The 7,981-nt window shown below is 39.9% G+C and overlaps 1 pseudogene; it reads left to right on the top strand.

The window, feature by feature from the left end:
• Positions 1-4,905: 4,905 nt before the first annotated feature.
• Positions 4,906-5,934, top strand: LOC133068455 (heterogeneous nuclear ribonucleoprotein A1-like; annotated as a pseudogene).
• Positions 5,935-7,981: the final 2,047 nt, after the last annotated feature.

The following is a 7,981-nucleotide window of genomic DNA, read 5'->3' as shown; positions in this document are numbered from 1 at the left end:
TACAGGATTCACTGCACATTTAGAGCTGCTTGGACAGGATGAGACTCCTTGGAATGCCAGGGCCTTCTGACAACAGCGAGAGCCAGAGAGCCATGCCTCCTGCAGACAGAACTGTGAGAGACTCCCCATGTATGAGATTGCAGAGAAGCTGGAACTTCAGACTAGAGCTGGAGCTCTAAAGATAGAGGTAACAGTCCTGCCAGAAATGACTAGCTATCAACCTACAGTCATCACCAGAAGCGCACTGATGGAAACTCTGCCCATATGGGGTGAAAACAAAACTAAAAATGTCGAAACTCTACAGAGTAAAACCAAGAAGTGGGGAATAAAATCTAACATTCACAGTAGAAACCTGCTTCCCTAAGGCAAGGTATGGGGCCTTTACCTGTCTGCAAGGGTAACAGCATCAGATCCCAAATGGCCTAGAACTTGAGGCTCAGAGAAGTGATCTCAAGAGCAGAACTAAGAATTATCACTTTTCTGAAAAAGGTGGAGAGATGAGACACAGCTAACACTAGAATGCATGCTAATCCTGGCTGTGAAGAGCCTTAGATGTGCTAAGTGCTCTCAGGGGATGGTTTGCACAGGCAGTAGGTCCAACAGGAAAGAGCGGGGAGCTCAGAGAGGATGAAGGAAATGGAGAACGGGGGATGGAAGTCATGAGGGTGAACTGTGAGTGCTCTAAGCTAAGCTAAGCTAAGCCACTTCAGTCATGTCCGACTCTGTGCGACCCCATAGACGTCAGCCCACCAGTCTCCCCCGTCCCTGGGATTCTCCAGGCAAGAACACTGGAGTGGGTTGCCATTTCCTTCTCCAATGCATGAAAGAGAAAAGTGAAAGAAAGTCTCTCAGTTGTGTCTGATTCTTAGCAACCCCATGGACCACAGTCTACCAGGCTCCTCCATCCATGGGATTTTCCAGGCAAGAGTACTGGAGTGGGGTGTCATTGCCTTCTCCGTGTGAGTGCTCTAATGCACCCTAATTTGCATGAATATAAATAGTTCTGCTTTCACATTATTTCTATTGCCCAAGTGATTCCTTCTACTCTCACAGTTTTGACTACCCACTACAGCATGCTGAAGACCCCCAGTTCTACAGGTTCTGTGTCCAATTTTCTAACTTGCTTATCCAAATGTCTAAGATTTCCAGCCAGATTTCTCTGTCATATCAGACTTAGTATTTCTGTTACTGATCTCATTTCATCCCTTTCATCCCCACCGATGTCTAAATTCTCCTAATGTCAATTTGGATCGTCCAAGAAGCAGATGCCACATTGGTATTCAAGATGAAAGAGCTTTATCAGGAGACACACCTATGATGGATGAAGAGTGCTAGAGTTGGTGGGAAGACCCTCAGATTATGGTGCAGGTCTGATACTGTGAAAGAGTGGAGGAAGAATTGAGTAGGAAGAACCTCATACCACAGAGCAGTTCTGAAAGTACTGGCCAAACCAATGGATCGTCCTTGAGCAGAAATTACCTGTGGAAATGTCTTATACTAGACAGGAGTGGTCCAGCTCTGAAGCTACTACAGTGAGTAGGCAATGGCTGATAGCTCAGGAATCCTTTGCCATGGCAGAGCCAAAGATGCTATGGTTGGAGTTATCGGTCACTACATATCCTGTAACAGGTACTCCTGAGGGACATCTGTGTAACTCATCTCCACTACACACAAATTGTTCCTTATTTTCTCTCAGTTTATAGTCCGACCATCCCTCCAATTGATCTAAATTAGGAACATTCTCAACTCCTTTCTCTCCTATCTCCCAAAACCGTTAAATTTGTTTTCTAAGCATTTCTCAGATCCATCATCAGATGTTTTCTAAGCGTTTCATCAGATCCATCTTCTCTATCCCCTGTTCCAGTTGGCCCTGGTCCAACTGGACCCTCTCTACTACTGGCCTACACCGCTGCAGTAGATTCTATCTCCCTTACTCATTTCATCCCTCTCAAATCCACCCTGCACATCAGTCTGCCAGAGAGACCCATAAACTTCAAGTATAACACTTCTATACCTCCCCATTTCCAACAAAAATATTCATGCACAAGCTTACCAGGATGCATAAGATCTTCAAAGCATATGACCCCTGCCTCTCTCTCCAACATTATCTCCATCTCTTACTCTAGGATTCAAAAACAGTAAAAGCTGTTTTGCATCCCCATGCCTTAACTCTCACGTTCCTTTCTGCAAGTATACCTTTCTTATCTTTCCAAGCCTGGTTCGCTCCTAGGAATGTTAATTCTTCAAGGTTCAGTTCAAACATTATCTAATCTAGGAAACCTTCCCTGACTACACCTAGATTCACATAAAACCCACGTGCTTTTCAGGTTACCTTATAAATATTTGTATCTCAATCCTCTAAAAGACTGACTTTCTCACTAGTTATCTATTTTAGTCATAGATACATAGTATCGATAGAAACTAGCACAACATTATAAAGCAACCATACTCCAATAAAAATTTAAAAATTTTAAAAGACTCAGTTTCTTCCATTTGCACAAAAAATTCAAGTCTTCTTATTCATCTGTGTGCTCTTCACACTTAGAAAAATACCTGATATTCAATAAAAATGGTTAAACAATGTATGGGGAGGAAAGAAACTCGACCCAAAATTACTGAACACCACATCTGTGTTGAGTACTATCAATTTTTACCTCCTTTAGTTATTTCAACAACCCTATAAAGTCAGGTATTTCATCTCCACTAGAAAACAGAGGCTCAGTGACATCAGATATAAAGTTCTGAGATTTAAACCCAATCAATGGATTCCAAAGGCTTTGCCATGCTTCCCCAATATCATATTCCAATTTAATCCCGATGAGTAAATTCCATTTAATTATACTCAAAGATACAATGTTCCAGGATGGAGAAAATGAGGACTTGAGAATTAGTCAAATGTGAACTTGCCACTTACTAGCAGTGGGCATTGGGAAAGTTAGGTAAACTTTATAATGTTCAGTTGTTTTTATTTTAAAAAATTGGTATACCAGTACCCACTTTGCATGGATCTGTGTAAGGACTAAAGAGAACAGATACATATCATCAGCATGATGCCTAGAAAAGATTAAGCATTTAACAGTAACCAATGGTAGAATGGATTATTTCATCCAGACACAACAGCGCTACTAACATAGAAATGCCCCCCTTCCACATTACATTCCTTTTCTGTACCACCCTCAGAGGTGAGGGAACAGACTATGAGCAGTGAGTCAACAGAAAGGAGGGAAAAATGTAAAAACAAGGGCTTTTGTAACCACCAATGGGGTAATTAAATCTTTGAAAATAAAAACATAGCTAAAAACAATTGTCTGAAGATATATTCCTCTGTAGTAGAGCACATGTACTAGACCACTCAGACAATTAACACCATTTCTCTTCTGCGAGCCTCTCCTGAGGGAAGAATATCTTTTGATAAAGAAAGGGACCTACCTAGAAGAAATTATTTGACATTTGGAAGGACAAACACGCTGCAATATGGAAGAATCCTATCGAGTGTTTTGATTTGCATCATAAACTAATCATTTCAACTGGATTATCTGCATATTTTCTGAAAGTATCTGAAAGGGAAATATTTTGTTTTACTGTGCTCTCATTTCTTGCAGCAGACAGTTGCACTGTGAAAATGTGTAGCCTTTTAGCAATTCACAAGGGTGGCTGATGTACTCAGAATTCTTGCTGTACCCCATTTGTTTTTTCATTACCCTGTTCACTGGTTCTGTTGGACAAAATTTGAAGCCAACTTATACTTCATTTTAATCCATATCTTGGCACCTTCAAAATTTTACCAGATCTTTCAAAGCAATTTAAAAGCAATTTGAGGGCAAGTCTATACTGAAAGAGCAGGTCTGGACCTGCGCAATAATTCAGTGATTGCTCAACAATGGAAAAGCAGGCTGAGGATGCAGACAATTTGTGTGGGTGCAGGAGTATTTGTAATGCTCTGTTGTGTGACAGAAATAAAGTTGAAATCTGCTTCTTTCTGTGAACCCTTTAACTATCCTTTTCTTAATAAAATTGAAATGTTACTTTATATTTTTACTGAAGTATAGTTGACTTACAATACTGTGATAGTTTCAGGTGTACAACATAGTGATTCAGTATTTTGCAGATATTCCATTAAAGATTATTACGAGATAATGGGTACCATTCCTTGTGCTATGTAAAGTATAACTTTGTTGCTTTCCTATTTTATATATTTAGTAATTTGTATAGGATAATACCAAACCCCTCATTTGTCCCACCCCCTTTTCCTCTCTCCTTTGATAACTACAAGCTTGTTTTCTGTATCTGTGAGTCTGTTTCTGTTTTACATACACATTCATTTGTATTACATTTTAGAGTTGTATATAAGTGATATCAATATAGTATTTGTTTTTGATTTATTTCACTCAGCATAGTATTCCCTATGTTCATCCATTTTGCTATAAATGGTAATATTTCCTTCCTTTTGTGGCTAAGTTATAGTTCATCATATACACTTGTACACTGTTGGTGGGGGTGTAGATTAGTGTAGGCAGTATGGAAAACAATAGAGAAATTCCCAAAAAATCCAAAAATAGAGCTATGATGTGATCCAGCAGTCCCATTCCAGGGTACATATCCAGGAGGAAAAAAAAAAAACACTAATGCTAAAGATGCATGCACCTGTAAATAGCAACACTATTTACAGTGGCCAGGACATGGAAGCAACCCAAGTTATCTTATCTTAGTTAAAGCTTAAAAAGAAACCTGAGGATGGCTCAGCAACTGTGCTTTTCCTGATCATGATCATAAAATTATCTATCCTGAAGCCTTACTGGAAGTATTAAGAAACAAATTATTCTAAAGTTTCTGGGACTTTAGCTTTCTGCCCCTGGATACTGCCGAGAAAGCATCGTTGAAGACTTCCCCACCTCCATTGCCCTCATGTCTAAATAAGAGTCTCCCCAAGAGCCCAAACAGCTGCTGGAGCTCTTCATCGGAGGATTGAGCTTTGAAACAACCGATGAGAGTCTGAGCAGCCATTTTGAGCAATGGGGAATGCTCACAGACTGTGTGGTAATGAGGGATCCAAACACCAAGCGCTCCAGGGGCTTCGGGTTTGTCACATAGGCCACAGTGGAGGAGGCGGATGCGGCCATGAATGCAAGGCCACACAAGGTGGACAGGAGTTGTGGAACCAAAGAGGGCCTTCTCAAGAGAAGATTCTCAAAGACCTGGTGCTCACTTAACTGTGAAAAAGATTTTTGTTGGTGGCATTAAAGAAGACACTGAAGATTACCTGAGAGATTATTTTGAACAGTATGGGAAAACTGAAGTAATTGAAATCATGACTGACCGAGGCGGTGGCAAAAAGAGAGGCTTTGCTTCTGTAACCTTTGATGACCATGACTCTGTAGACAAGACTGCGATTCAGAAATACCACACTGTGAATGGCCACAACTGTGAAGTGAGAAAAGCCCTGTCTAAGCAAGAGATGGCTAGTGCTTCATCCAGCCAGAGAGGTCAAAGTGGTTCTGGAAACTTTGGTGGCGGTCGTGGCGGTGGTTTTGGTGGGAATGACAACTTTGGTCGTGGAGGAAACTTCAGTGGTCGAGGTGGCTTTGGTGGCAGCCATGGTGGTGATGGACATGGTGGCAGTGGGGATGGATATAATGGATTTGGTAATGAAAGAAGCAATTTTGGAGGTGGCAGAAGCTACAATGATTTTGGCAGTTACAACAATCAATCTTCAAATTTTGGACACATGAAAGTGTCCAAAGTTTCCTCCATGAGAGGAGGAAACTTTGGAGGCAGAAGTTCTGGCCCCTATGGTGGTGGAGGCCAATACTTTGCCAAACCACGAAACCAAGGTGGCTACGGTGGTTCCAGCAGCAGCAGTAGCTATGGCAGTGGCAGAAGGTTTTAATTACTGCCAGGAAATAAAGCTTAGCAGGAGAGGAGAGCCAGAGAAGTGACAGGGAAGCTAACAGATTTGTGAACTCAGCCAAGCACAGTGGTGGCAGGGCGTAGCTGCTACAAAGAAGACATGTTTTAGACAATACTCATGTATATGGGCAAAAAACTTGAGGACTGTACTTGTGACTAATTGTATAACAGGTTATTTTAGTTTTTGTTCTGTGGAAAGTGTAAAGCATTCCAACAAAGGGTTTTAATGTAGATTTTTTTTTTTTTTTTGCACCCATGCTGTTGATTGCTAAATGTAATAGTCTGATCATGACGCTGAATAAATGTCTTTTTTTTTTTTTAATGTGCTGTGTAAAGTTAGTCTACTCTGAAGCCATTTTGGTAAACTACCCCAACAGTGTGAAGTTAGAATTCCTTCAGGGTGATGCCAGATTCCATTTGAATTACAACCTGCTTGGTGGAGAAGCTGTTGTCTTCAGAACCTTGGTGTAGTTGAACTGAAAGTTACTGTGTTGTGACCTGGAGTTCACCATTAAAAGGGTCACCCATGCAAAGTCATGGAGTTCTTTTTTTTTTTTTTTTTTGGTTATTAATGATTTTTGGCACATCCTATGCAATATATATAAATTGAATTACAGTACCAGATAAAAGTTATAGATGGGAATGAAGCTTGTGTATCATCCATTATCATGTGTAATCAATAAAGGATTTAATACCCTCTTGAAAAAAAATAAAAATAAGTTTCTGGATGTTTATAGAAAATAATAATGAGTTTCAATTTAAATAACTCATTCCATGTAAAGAAATTTTAATCATTTGCATATGTTCTTGGATTGCAGTGATGGCATGGTCTCTAGGGTTCACTCTGGGCCAATTTGACGCTATAAAGACAGAGGTTGTCATTGGTAGAGGAGGGTCAAAATGACATGAGTAAAGTATGGTTGACCATTTAAGAGTTGGACAGTATGGCACTGGCACAAAAATAGAAATACAGATCAATGGAACAGGATAGAAACCTAGAAATAAACCCATAAACCTATGGTCAATTAATCTATGACAAAGGAGGCAAGACTATACAATGTTGGAAGGACAATCTTTTCAACAAATGCTTCTGGGAAAAATAGACAGCTACACATAAAAAAGTGAAATTAGATCATTCTTTAACACCGTACACAAAAATAAGGTAAAAAGGAATTAAAGGCCTAAATGTGAGACCGGACACTATAAAACTCCTGTAGGAAAACATAGGCAGAGCACTCTCTACATAAATCGCAGCAATTTCTTTCTTGATCCATTTCCCAGAATAATTGAAATAAAAGCAAAAACAAACAAATGGGACCTGCTTAAACCCAAAAGCATCTGCTCACCAAAGGAAATAACAAACAAAATAAAAAGGCAACCCACAGATTGGGAGAAAATATTTGCAAATGATGTGACTGACAAAGAGTTAGTCTTCAACTTTTACAAACAGCTCATGATGCTTAACAGCATCAAAACAAACAACCCAATCAAAAAAATGGGCAGAAGACCTAAATAGAATTTTTTCCAAGAAGTCATACAGAATGGCAAGAGGCACATGAAAAGATGATCAATATCGCTAATTATTAGAGAAATGCAAATCAAAGCTACATTGAGATATCATCTCACAGCAGCCAAAAAGGCTATCCTCAAAAAATCCACAAACTATAAATGCTGGAGACGGTATGGAGAAAAGGGAACCCTCCAAATTGTTTGAGGGAATGTAGATTGGTACAGCCACTATGGAGAACAGTATGGTGGTTCCTTCAAAAACTAAAAATAAAGCTAGCATATGACCCTGCTATCCCACTTCTGGGCATACATCTGGAGAAAAACATGATCCAAAGGACACACGCACTGCAAAATTCATTGCAGCACTGTGTACAACAGCCAGGACATGGACGCAACCTCAATGTCCATTGACAGAGGAATGGATAAAGAAGATGTCGTACATATACACAATGAAATGTTACTCAGCCAAAAAGAGAGTGAAATAATGCTATTTGCAGCAACACGAATGGAACTAGAGATTGTCATACTGAGTGAAGTCAGTCAGACAGGAGAAATATCATATGGC

This window comes from Dama dama, chromosome 13 (assembly GCF_033118175.1).
Source record: "Dama dama isolate Ldn47 chromosome 13, ASM3311817v1, whole genome shotgun sequence".
NCBI lineage: Eukaryota > Metazoa > Chordata > Mammalia > Artiodactyla > Cervidae > Dama > Dama dama.
Note: the sequence above shows the minus strand (reverse complement) of the source record. Positions and strands in the feature narration are given on the sequence as shown.